Genomic DNA, 12,285 nt, shown 5'->3' on the forward strand with positions numbered 1-12,285 from the left:
GTCTTAATTGTTACTGTTTTAAAAGTACCATGTTATTTTATTACTTGTTGTTGCTGTTGTTTCTTTGTATGTTCTTTCCCCTATGGCATATCCCCTGTAGCCACTGTACACCTTAACAATAAAATAAGAATTTTAAAAAGACATAGTGACTGAAATAAGGAGTTTCTGTAACTCATGAGTATCAGCACTTTGTCTTAATGGTTGTGGCTAAGTGTTCCTACAGTTTTATGCTTCATAACACTTTGTAAAAATGTTTTTTACTCACTTACTAGGTGATGCCTCTGATGGAGCTGAAAACCAGACTCCTGGAGCAGGTACCTTCTTACCTGTAGATGAGTGTGGTGGCCACAATCGACTGGCTAAACAAAACTCAGGAATAAGGAAGAGAGATGATTCTCAGCAAATGGGTGAGGAAAGGGTAGTTTTCACTCCACACGCTGCTGAGGTTTTAGAAGAAATTGATGGGCCACAAGTAGCATCTGGATTTGAAAATAGAGTTTCCAGAATTCAGGGAGAATCATGAGACATTTTCCTAGGAAAAATCTGATTGTGGTTCAGAATGAAGGAAAGGAAATAAAGTATGAGTTGATTTTAGTGGAGATGAAACAAAATTCCTATACCACCTTACGTGTCTGGTCATTTGTTTTTGTTTAGGTCATCGACCCCTGAGCTAGGGTACATGGCTAGGGTGCTAGCTCTCCTTTCTTTTTCCCCTTGCATTTTTTTCTCATTTGGGTCTAGCACTGAATCAAGTGAGCCGGCAATCCCTTACAGCTCTCTCATGGGTATAATTGGACATAAGAGTCTCAGGAACTTCTCTGCCCTGTCTGGATTGGAACCTCAATCCTCAGATCCTCAGGCTCATGAGTAGCTGGGATTACTAGCATGAGCCACATGCACACAAATTTCACTCATTATTGTCAAGATAAGCTAGCCTGGGCAGGAAAATACATGAGACCATTATCTCCAATAGACAACAAACCAAATCGTCAAGTGAAGCTGTGGTTCATGTGTAGGAGTGTAGGATGAGATTTTCTCATTCTCAGACTTTTGTTTTTCATAAAGTGATGTATAAAGATAAGGTGCCACCAAAAGGTACTTAGGTATAAATTCTGTGAATGTGAGACAGCTGTTTAACAAGGGATATTGAGTCATCACCTTTTAGCAAGAACTCTCCCCACAGTTGTGTAGGGTGCAGAAAATGTTTTAGCCCCTATCAGAATCCCCATGAGAATCCACTGGCAGGGTTGTCAGTGATGTGGGGGGTGGGGAGTAGGGAGATGCGATGGAGGGAGCTCTATTAACACTTGTCCTGGGAATATGGGTCTGCTGACTCTTCTAACTTGAAAACACCTCCAAAGTCTAAGCCCGGCAAAGAGATGCCATTTAAGGGTGACATTTATCTTGTGACTTCCCCAGATACCAGAGAAGCAAGGCAACATGGCTTTATCAACCCAGGAAGCAAAAGACACCAGTGTTGGTATTGTGACCACAGGAGCTCAAGCTCAGGTGATTTGAAGAGACATATAATTTCAGTTCACACCAAGGAGTATCCTCATAAGTGTGACATGTGTGGTAAAGGTTTTCACAGGCCTTCCGAACTCAAGAAACATGCCGCTGTCCACATGGATGAAAAAATGCATCAGTGTAGACATTGTGACTTCAAGATTTCAGATCCATTTCTGCTAAGTAGCCACATTCTGTCAGTTCATGCCAAGGATCCTCCCTTTAGATGTAAGAGGTGCCAAAAGGGATTTCAACAACAGGATGAGCTTGAAAAGCACATGAACACACACAGTGGTCGGAAAGTGTTTCAGTGTGAGCACTGTGAGTACAGCACCACAGATGCCTCAGGCTTTAAACGGCATGTTATCTCCATTCATACAAAAGACTACCCTCACCGCTGTGAGTACTGCAAGAAAGGATTTCGAAGACCCTCTGAAAAGAACCAGCACATACGGCGACACCATACAGATGAGAGCTTGCCCTCACAGTGTGTCCACGGATCTTTATAAACGTGTGCTGTGAAGCAAGAGACTTTCTTAAAGGCAGTCATCCTTGGTCATAGGCAGCTGGTGATGTACAAATACAACTGAATACTCTGTAGGCTTTATTCAGTAGAGCGTTCTGTATCTTAGTCCCTTTCTTTAAGCAAAAAGAAAAAGATGGAAAAAAAGTAGCCAATCCTTCTCTGTACTGAAGTTTTAGTCTTTGAAGCTTTAGTGCATGCTTACTTACCTACCTTTCCTCATCTCAACAAAATGAGTCACTCTAAAAAGTAATCATCTTAACCAGGTTGAGGCAGACATTTTCACATTCCTTGGAGATGTGCTACTTTTGGTAATATAAATAGTAAGAGATCTTAAATGAACTTTACAAGGAATCATTTCCTGGTCTTAGTTTCTTCAGTCTTTTGGACCGTGAGAATTTCCGTGTGAGCACGCTAGGGATGCTGAATACATATTGACCATATTTGCCCAAAGCTTTCATTTTGTCCAGTGGGAAAAGAATGCTACTACTGAGCATAAGATTTCCTTTGTACTGTCTCTCTATTTTTCAGGAGAGCTACCTTTCCAAGTAATTTTTATTTTTGCTCTGTGTGTTCAGATTGTGTTTTATAAATGAGACTTCATGTAGTCAGGCTTTATAGAACTCTCAGAAGTGAATGGTACCTGGTGACACTTTTTGGCCACTTAGCTCTTTTTCTTGGGTATTCCTCAAATCTTATGTCTGGGGTGAAAACTATTCGACAATATAGAGCTTGAATGTCTAGAAATGTCTGCGATCTTTCTGTAAACTTGACATACAAAGAGTAGAGTTCATGTGAAGTAGAGAGATAAAACGAGTGAACTGTGTAGAAAGTTTTCCATAATAACTTTTATTCCTGCCTTAAATTGTTCTGGGAAATTAACTCAGACATGGTCCTTCAGTTCTGAGAAGCTGGTAAAGATACTTTCTGTTTTGCAATGAAAGGGACATGAGGAGGAATTATAAGTCCATTTAATAAATGAATGAGAAGTAATTCCTAGAGTTGGCAGATTAAGCCTTCTTTGTGTTTATTAGAAAACAATGCTTGAAGAGTTCCTATGCAGGCTGGCTTTTATTAAAGCTTAAGATGGAAGCAGTGGAGGGGCTCAGATTTGCCTTGAGCAAAAGAGGCTCAGAGGTACCACCTAAGGCCTGAGTTTAGGCAGGCAGTTCAGACAGACAGACAGACAGACAATAAGCCCAACACACACACATCTTCACACACACACACACACACACACACACACACACACACACTCATACACACACACAGAGCTCAGATGTGATGTTTGACTTTCAAATATCAGCCAGTCTTTCAGTTTTGTCTAAGAGTTCACTACATGTTAAGTCACTAACTTGACTATAAATGAAATATGAAATTAATTCACTTTGCTCATCTTGAGGCATTAAGCTTTTTAGAAAAGAGGAAATTTTTTACATCTCTTAAAATATAAAGGGACACTGCCAAAAGGGGCATCTAATAGAATTGATTTTAAGAAACACATTCTGAAGGATCTTCTGGTTCATGATACTCCAATCTACATCAGCTAATAGGCTTTTATTTTCTAGTGTTACACACACACACACACACACACACACACACACACACAATTTCTTCACACTCATTTTCAAGGCTGACATCCCACCATAAATACAGATTGAGTTTTGAAGCCTCTTATACCTTCTTACTACCTCTACATATTCCCATGGTGTTTAGTCTGTTGGTAAAAATTTTTGTATGTGTAACGGTATTTCAAAGTCTTCTTTGAATTTCATTTTTAATAAAAATATTCAAATGAAAATTTAACATAAGATATTTAAAAAGTACAAAAACATTAATTTGGTGACATTTGTTAAATCAACAGAAAGATAAGAGAACACTTTACATACTTCATGTTTCTCAGCCTCCCTGGAGTCAGTTGTGTTGATTTTAACTTGTGGCATTGCAGAGTGAAAGGCCAGAAAATTTTGGACAAAAAAAATCACCTCAAACTCAAGCAGAAAAGGTCAGATAAGGTGATGTTAGGGAAATGAACACTAAGATATGTATTCAAATGCTTTTTTTCCTTTCATGCGGAACACATTTATAAGATTATTTCTTTGTTGCTTTGTATGCCCCTCCCCAACAGTATAACCCTGCTTTCACTGTATTTGATGTTGGTATATTTTGTGGAGGGGAAGGGGAAAAACAGATTGTTTAAATAGGGATACAGGTGGACCCGTTGCAACAATGAGATGTACAAGTCGTTATGTCCAAAACCAATTGGTGAGTGGAGGAGGGTGAGGGGGCAAAACCAACTGGTGAGTGGAGGAGGGTGAGCAGGTGGAGAGGAATGCATGTGGGGGCAGGGGGAGGATATGAAGGGACAGGAAGGGGAAACAAAGGAGGAGGCTACAATGCTTGATAAGAAATGTACTCATTATCTTGCCCATGTAATTGTAACACCTCTGTACACTATATACTCAATTTTAAAAAAATCACCTCAAAGAAAAATGAAATTGTTCTAGATTAGTAAACTGTTCGGATTATAGTCTGGTTTTTGTTTTATATTCAGTTGGCTAAGTTAAAGAAGTTGTTTCTGCTAAAATTTTCCAAGAGTAGAAGATCTTAGCATGGCTAGTTATGATTTCACTGAAATTCACTTTTGGATATTTTATGTCCTTTTGCACTTGTTGTGAAAAATATCAGTTATTTAAGAAATGCTAGTGTATGCATTGTTGGAAATGTGTGTTTGAGATGCGAAGATTAGAAAGGAGAATATTTTTGTTTTATAAAAGTTTAGTATGATTCTCAGGGTCTTGGGCTTCATAGGTGATGATCCACCAATTTTGAGCCACACAGAGCCCTGTTTAGCTTCCATTGTGTTTGAGAGAGTATCTCAAATTGATGGTAGACAACACTGTTATTCTCATGCTATAAAGAGCTAAATACAAAGCCCGGTGACTTTTTAAGTACTTAATCAGTTGAGGTTTATCTTGTTCATGTTCATTACATTGTTTCTTTTATATATATATATTTTTTTTTTGAGGGGGGGTCCCGGTTGTGGAGCCTGAATTCTGGGCCTGGGCGCTGTACCTCAGCTTTGCAGGTCAAGCCTAGTGCACTACCACTTGAGCCACAGCGCCACTTCCTGCTTATTTCTTTTTGCTTATGTGGTGCTGAGGGATCGAATACAGGGCTTCATGCATGCAAAGCAAGCACTCTACCACTGAGCCACCTTCCCAGAGCTGTCTTTTATATTTTAACTTGGCATATTTTATATGAATGTTGATCTTAGTAAGCCAAACCCCTAGAGTGTTTCTTTAGGAGCTGGCATCCTACTATTAATGAGGAATAATAGTTGATCACTGTTCCATTACATGAAAAGTAAAATCTTTTTTTTAATTTTTTTGGGGGGTTCCAGCGTGGGGCCAGAACTCTGGGCCTGGGCGCTGTCCCTCAGCTCATCAGCTCAAGGCTAGCACTCTACCACTTGAGCCGCAGTACCACTTCCGGCTTTTTTCTTTTTGCTTATGTGGTGCTGAGGAATCGAACCCAGGGCCTCAGCCACGCAAGGCAAGCGTTCTACCACTGAGAAACCTTCCTAGCCCAAAAAGAGACAATTCACTTTGGCTCATGGTGTCCAAGGTTTCTGTCCACTGCCACCTGGCTGCCTTATTTGTGATCTAGGTTAAGAAGAACATGGTGGAAAATTGGGTATCTCAGGTGATGAGGTGAGGCCACCTGCTCACCTCATTTCAGTTCTAAATGGAGAGACACAGAAGAGAATGGAGATAGAGGCCTTTAAGAAGTCTACCTTTGCTGGGTACCAGTGGCTGAGGCCTGTAATCCTAGTGACCCAGGAGGTTTAGATCCAGAGTTCTGTGTACAAGTACAGCCCAGGAAGAAGAGACTGTGAGACTCTTAGCTCCAGTTACCCAGAAAAATTGGGAAGCAGTGCTGTGAATAAAGTAGCTTCGTGCACCAAAATTCAGGGACACCACCGGCCATGAGGTCAACTGCCAGATGTAGTGGGAAAAAATGATAAACCAGAATCTTTTCACAGAAATACCATAGTTACTTACCAGTGAATTAATCCATTCATGAAGATATCCATTATGATTCAACCAATCATCACTCAGTGTTTTGCTCTACTACAGAGGCCAGGCTTTCAAGAGAAGAACTTTAGGGATGCTTGGCACTGAGACCAATTCATTTTGTGTTCTTTTAATCTTTGCCTGGCTGTGATACTCTTATACTGTTAGCATTAACAGTAAGTACACCAAAACATGGTTTCCTAACCACTTTGAGGTAGCATGCTCAGCCAAGATTAGCAAATACATACTGTTTCCATAAAGCAAGGCAAACAGTAACAGTAACCTCTCCTGCCACGAAGGTACATGTTATCTTTAATTTAAATGATAATAGGAAATTAGATTTAATGAAAGGCAGTGTGCCTTTTGAAGGTACTAGCTAGAGTATGGCCCACCTTGTACAGATGGGGAGGACAATTGACTCTGACTCCCAGTTGCACAGGATCCAGGCAGTGATTGCTTAGCAGGGCAAGTTTTAGGCTGGGTGGTGTGTGTAGGGTGCGTCTTGGTTGAGTAGTCCAGAGAGCAGCCACCAGGAGCAGGATCTTTCCCTAATTCCAAACAGCCTTATCAGGATTCTCCTATTGAAAGCCTGAAAGGCCAAGCTCACTTGATCTTGTGGGGTTCGAGGGCCATGGTTGGTCCTTATTGCATAGAGTAAGTTTTAAAACAATGTTGCTTTCCTTTGACTCTGGGTCCAGCTAAGTATAGTGCTGAAGCACCATCTTGAGGCGATTGAGAAATTCAACTGGATAGTCAGTGGGTCTCTGAAATCTTTGGGCTCCCTGGTGACTTGTCAGGGATGGGCTGCTAACCATGTGCCAGGAGGATAGGGAAAGCTGGACAGGATGGGCAGAGGGAAGAACAAGCATGGAGAGCAAGGAAAGCCTAAACTTGTATAGAACTACTAGCCAATTACCACTGTTGTAGCAATAATTGTCCAACTCTCCGAGAATATTTTAACCACAAGTCTGGTTTAGGGGCCATTAAGCCTGATTATGTGGTCTGTATACTGGCTAAGCCCTATTTCAATAAAACATAAGGTGTTATGTCTTTATAGACTCCTTGAGTGAAAGGACATCCAGAGAGCCGAGGAGACACCCTAAAGGAGTGTCTTAGGTGGGAAGAGACTGGTATCTCCCATTGGAGTATGGTGAGTGAAAAGAGACTGGAGTGGATGGCTGTATTTGTACACTGTGCACCCAGAGATTCTCTTATACTGAGTGTCACATTGTCCCAAACGGGAAGGACCGGCCAAGGAGGCGTAAGGATGTTTCTGGTGTGATGCCACATCAAGAGAGAAACAGAGAGAGTCAGAGGGCCCACAGGTAGTTATCACCACAAAAAGGGGTAGGGAGAGAGTGGTCTGGTATGGATGTAGGGCCAGCAATGACAAAGCCGAAAAATCCAGCATGAAGCTCCTCCAGCATTTAGGGCCCATGGAGGGGTGGTCAGAATGCAGGTTCACCCTCAGAAAGAGAAGAGAAGGGAAGGCGGTGGCTCCGGACTCTATTAGTGGGCATGATTGAACATCTTTAACTGGTGTGAAAGAATTTGGACTTGAGTAAAGTAGAGGACAACATTATGGATTGAATTACATGTCCTAGTAAACTAGGGAGACCAGAGCTCTTCAGCACCTACATAAGTGATAGGATAGTCACAGCAATCATTCCATAAAATCCACAAAAAGTACTAAGCATAGGACCTAGGCTTATATAACTAATTGCTATATTTGGTGTTTTGACTCAGAAACACACAGAAGGAAGAGCTTGTGAAGAGGTAACAGTGAGAATGCTGCTTTTTCTCTAGGAGGAAATCAAGCATTTTAAAAATTCTGAGACTTGGGCTTGGAAGTTGGCTCAGTGGTAGAGCGCTTCCCTTGCATGCCTGAGGCCCTGTGTTCGATTCCTCAGCACCACATAAGCAAAAAGGAAAAAGTCGGAAATGGCGCTGTGACTCAAGTGGTAGAGCGCTAGCCTTCAGCTGAAGAGCTGAGGGACAGCACCCAGGCCCAGAGTTCAGGCCCCACGACCGGACCCAGAAAAAAAAAATTCTGAGACTTAAAAAGTGTGAGAGAACAAGTTTGTGTTATTTGAGCCACCAGTGGGAGCATATCATGGCAACCTTTCTATATTAATGCACTTAATTCAGTAAACCTTCAACAACAACCTTTGCACTGGATGTTACATGTTTATAGACTTCCAAATAAAAAAAGAAAGGAGTTATTGTTATATTGAAATGTCTCAGCCTCCTCAAATCTATTCTCTATTTTATGTACAAGCGAGTAGTGTGATGTAAAATGCAAAGCCATTGGATTTTGTTGTTGTTGTTTTGCTTTGCTATGCTTTGCTTTTTACCTCATTTTCTTTGGGAAAAACAATGTCACCAACTTTGCTCTGTGGAAGTGTATTTACCAATATAATGAATGAAGGCTTGCGTTCAATTTCTAGAAATAAGCACATGAATAAATCCATGTGTCTCTCTACTTCCCATGCTATCTTTGTTGTCTTTAAGCCCAATCAAATGTGCTTAAGTTTGATATGGGATAGGTTTGTGACCATGAGCAGTTCTGCGCAACAGATGAATTCTCTGGTGTAGCCAGCTGCCTGATCCTCAGGAGAGGACAATCGGTTGAGATCTCTGAGAAGCTGGAGGATCAAGTTCAAAACCAGCCTGGAGGGAAAAGTCGGTTACAGCCCTTTTCCAAAATTACCAACACAAAGCCCGTCAGAAGGCCTGTCTCATGTCCTAGAGAGCCAGGCATGCAAGCAAGCACACAGGCAGAGGAAGCTCAAGGCCCAGGGGTCCTACCCATGTACCTATTACAGTTAAATAAACAAACAAACAAATCAAATCAAAACCAAAATCCTTGCCTCCTTCACAGCTACCTGTTGTGTATTCACAGCCTGTTCTTCTGGAATGTTCTTGTCTCCACCAATAGATAGCCTTTCCTTGGTGCTTATTTGTAAAAGTACAATGGAAACCCTGTAGAATCTTTTTTCACTTGTCTATTGTGGATTTTGTGGGTTTGTCTGTTTGTTTGAAGCTGTTGTTGCTGTTGTTGTTGTTGTTGTTGTCCCTGATAGCAGAGGTTGCTGCTGATTGCTTTGTGATGATCAGAGTATCTCAGAATTGTTTGCCTAGGCTATTTCTGAAGCCTAATTCTCAGACATCAGCCTCTGAATAGTTGGGCTACTAGGCATTTTGCTGCTGTTGTAAGCTGTACTGGTGGTTGAACTCAGGGTCTTGGGCAGTCACCCTACTGCTTATGCTACACTTCCCACCCCCCATCAAATTCTTTGTAGGAAGTGTTTCAAAGGGAGTTACTCAGCAGGTACGTGGTAACCTCTGTTTCTGAATATTTGTCATAAGGCAGTGAACAACAAAAACACAATATAGAATGTAGTGGGCCCTTCAAATAAGATCTTGAAAATACCCCATAACATGCATAATGACCGTTTCTGGTAAGTTCATAGATTTAATCAAGGGCCTACTAGATTATTTCCGCATTATTATTTGTGTTTTCCTATCACATCAACTTCTCATCTTCAGTATCTTTATTTTTTTTCTCTCTCACAGGACTGTTGTTTTAGGTTAATGTACAGTGAGATTGCCAAGTAGCTATTTGTTAGTGCCATGAAAGAGTGGAGCTGAGCCAGTTGCAAGTGCCACGTGAGGCCTATGGTCCTAGCTACTCAGAAAGCTAAGATATGAGGATTGAAGTTTAATGCCAGATGGAGCAGGAAGGGCTGTGAGACTCTTATCTTCAATTCAACACCAGAAGACATGGAGTGGAGTGTGTCTCCAGTGGCAGAGTGCCTAGCCTTGATCAGAACACCCAAGTTCTGAGTTCAATCATCCCCCACCCCCAAATGCACACACATGCACACCCAGTAGCATAGAGATTCTAACCACTTTCAACAAGGAAGCAAAACAATTTACCAGTAGTTAAGTTTACTCCTGTAGTCAACTACAGAATAACGTCTTGGACCTTTTTTTTAAAAAAAAAAAAAAAAAAAAGTTATTTATTGAGTGTGTTTGGAGGAGATATAGCCGTTTCTATTTCACTGAAGAGTTTGAAGAGATTAGGAAAGAGTTCTCCTTGGAAGGTCTTATAGAATCAGGCTGTGAATCCATTTGGTCCCAAGCTTTTCTTGGATGGGTGGTCCTTTACTGCCATTTCAATTTCATTACTCGTTACTGATCTAAAGTAAAGTTAAATCTTCCCTTTGGGGGCCAGTTGGGGCTATCAATGTTCTCTAGGAGTGCCACCATACTCCTAGATTCTCAAATTTATTGGCGTAAAGATTTGTGAAGTATAATACTTGGAATCTTGCATATTTCTGTTGGGATGTGTCCCACTTTCATCTCTAAATTTTTTTATTTGGGTGTGCTTCCTTGACAGGGTGTCCATTTTGTTATTTCTTCAGAGAGCCAGCATTTTGTTTTGTTGATTATATGATCTTTTATGCTCTAATTAGCTATTTCTGATTTGATTTGTAGTATTTGTTTCCATCTATTGATAGGCGATTTGGCTTATTCCTGTTTTCCCAGGAGATTGAGCTGCATCACTAAAATGCTGACTTGAATTTTCGCCAACTTCTTGATGTAAGTCAGCACTTAGAGCTCTACATTTTCCTCTGAGTACTGCCTTTGTTGTGCCCCAGACAAGCTGGTATTGTGTGTTAAGTCATATTATTTTCCATACAAGTTTGAATATTCCAACTAATCTCCTTGATAACACATTGAGCAAGCTTCAGAGTGGTGGATAAAGAATCGAGAGCTATGTACAGATGACCATATAGAATAATATTCTATGACACGGTACTTCAAGAAAGGGAAACAAGACATTGTTGCTGTTTCAGTTTCATTTTCTTTTGGTCTGGCTTGTTGGATTATTTGTATTTGGGAAGGTAAGAAAGGGCACTTCAAAGGTGGAACAAGGATGAACATATGCAATAGTGATACTCACTAGGCCCTTTGTGGAAATGGACTGTGTATCTTGTGGGTGGGAACAGGAGGGGAAGATGGAAAGGGAGACAGTGAATGGGTGATGACATCTTTCAAAAAGAATTGTTCTCATTACTCATTACCTGATTCATGCAACTGTAAACCTTCTGTGTTTAAACTTTGCCGTGACAATTCCCAAAAGTGTTACTTGTTCATATGATAAAGGAGATGTACACAGTGGTTACAGTTACACAGTACACATAACCAGTATATATATCTTTGAACAGTGTCACCTCATCCCCACTCTGCTTTCTTGGACTTTTAATAAAGGATTTCTTAACATACTATTAGCCATAGAATTTCTTCTGTTAATTTTTTTGTTTTTACTGTGAAAATACCGTCTAGAGGGTTATAATTACATGAGCAAGTCCTGGAGTACATTTCGTATCAAATATTGTTGTTTCTTCCTTTGTTTCCCCTTACCATCCCTTCTCATCTCACTCCCCTTCCCCCCTTTTTTTTTAACATCCTGTTCTTTTTATTGTAAGTTGCTTTTTCCACATTACCTTTTTTGGGCTGTCCTCTGTTTTGAACTTGGCTTAGGTCTCGTTGGCTAGGCAAGCAGTGTTTTGCATCACACACCAAATCCCTATGCACCCATGCCCGCTTCTCTTTTTTTCAGTATGCTTAGTTTTAGACAATGTTTGATGTGTTGTTCTGTGTGTGGCCATCTGTTTGTGTGTGCTGCACCAGGTCTGGGGTTTCAACTTGCAGCCAAAGCTCATGGCTTTTTGTCCCTTGAGCCACATCTCTACTATTACTTTTGAGTTCTTTGCTGGGAAAATAATGAGAAGAGTCTCTTGGATTGCTGGCTTCAAACATTGGCCTGTTTGAGTCCCTAGGCCTGTAGGGTTTAGCCATAGACACCGGGATAGGGTCTGCATGTTCTTTTTCTTTATTATAGTCCTGTCTCTAACTGCCCTTTCCCTGCTTGTGTCCTCTGGAGACTCAAGGGTTACAGACATGCACCACTTGCACAGCTTGTTTAGATGAGGCCCCAACATTTTGTATGCCTACGGAAACTGAAATACTCTAGTTTTCCTTACCTGAGCAGCTATGAGTTAGTTACAGGCACACGTCACCCAGTTCAGCGTGAATGTATTTTCCATGGGTGTATGAAAAGTAGTTACTACAGATTGTCTAAAATGTGTACATATTAAGAGGGTACCAAGT

At 40.9% G+C, this 12,285-nt stretch overlaps 1 pseudogene; it reads left to right on the forward strand.

Moving 5' to 3' along the window:
- Window positions 1-1,025: 1,025 nt before the first annotated feature.
- On the forward strand, window positions 1,026-2,015 carry LOC122115537 (annotated as a pseudogene).
- The last annotated feature ends 10,270 nt before the right edge of the window (window positions 2,016-12,285 follow it).

Source organism: Dipodomys spectabilis, unplaced genomic scaffold, assembly GCF_019054845.1.
Source record: "Dipodomys spectabilis isolate Male_0828 unplaced genomic scaffold, ASM1905484v1 ptg000120l, whole genome shotgun sequence".
In the NCBI taxonomy this organism is placed as follows: domain Eukaryota; kingdom Metazoa; phylum Chordata; class Mammalia; order Rodentia; family Heteromyidae; genus Dipodomys; species Dipodomys spectabilis.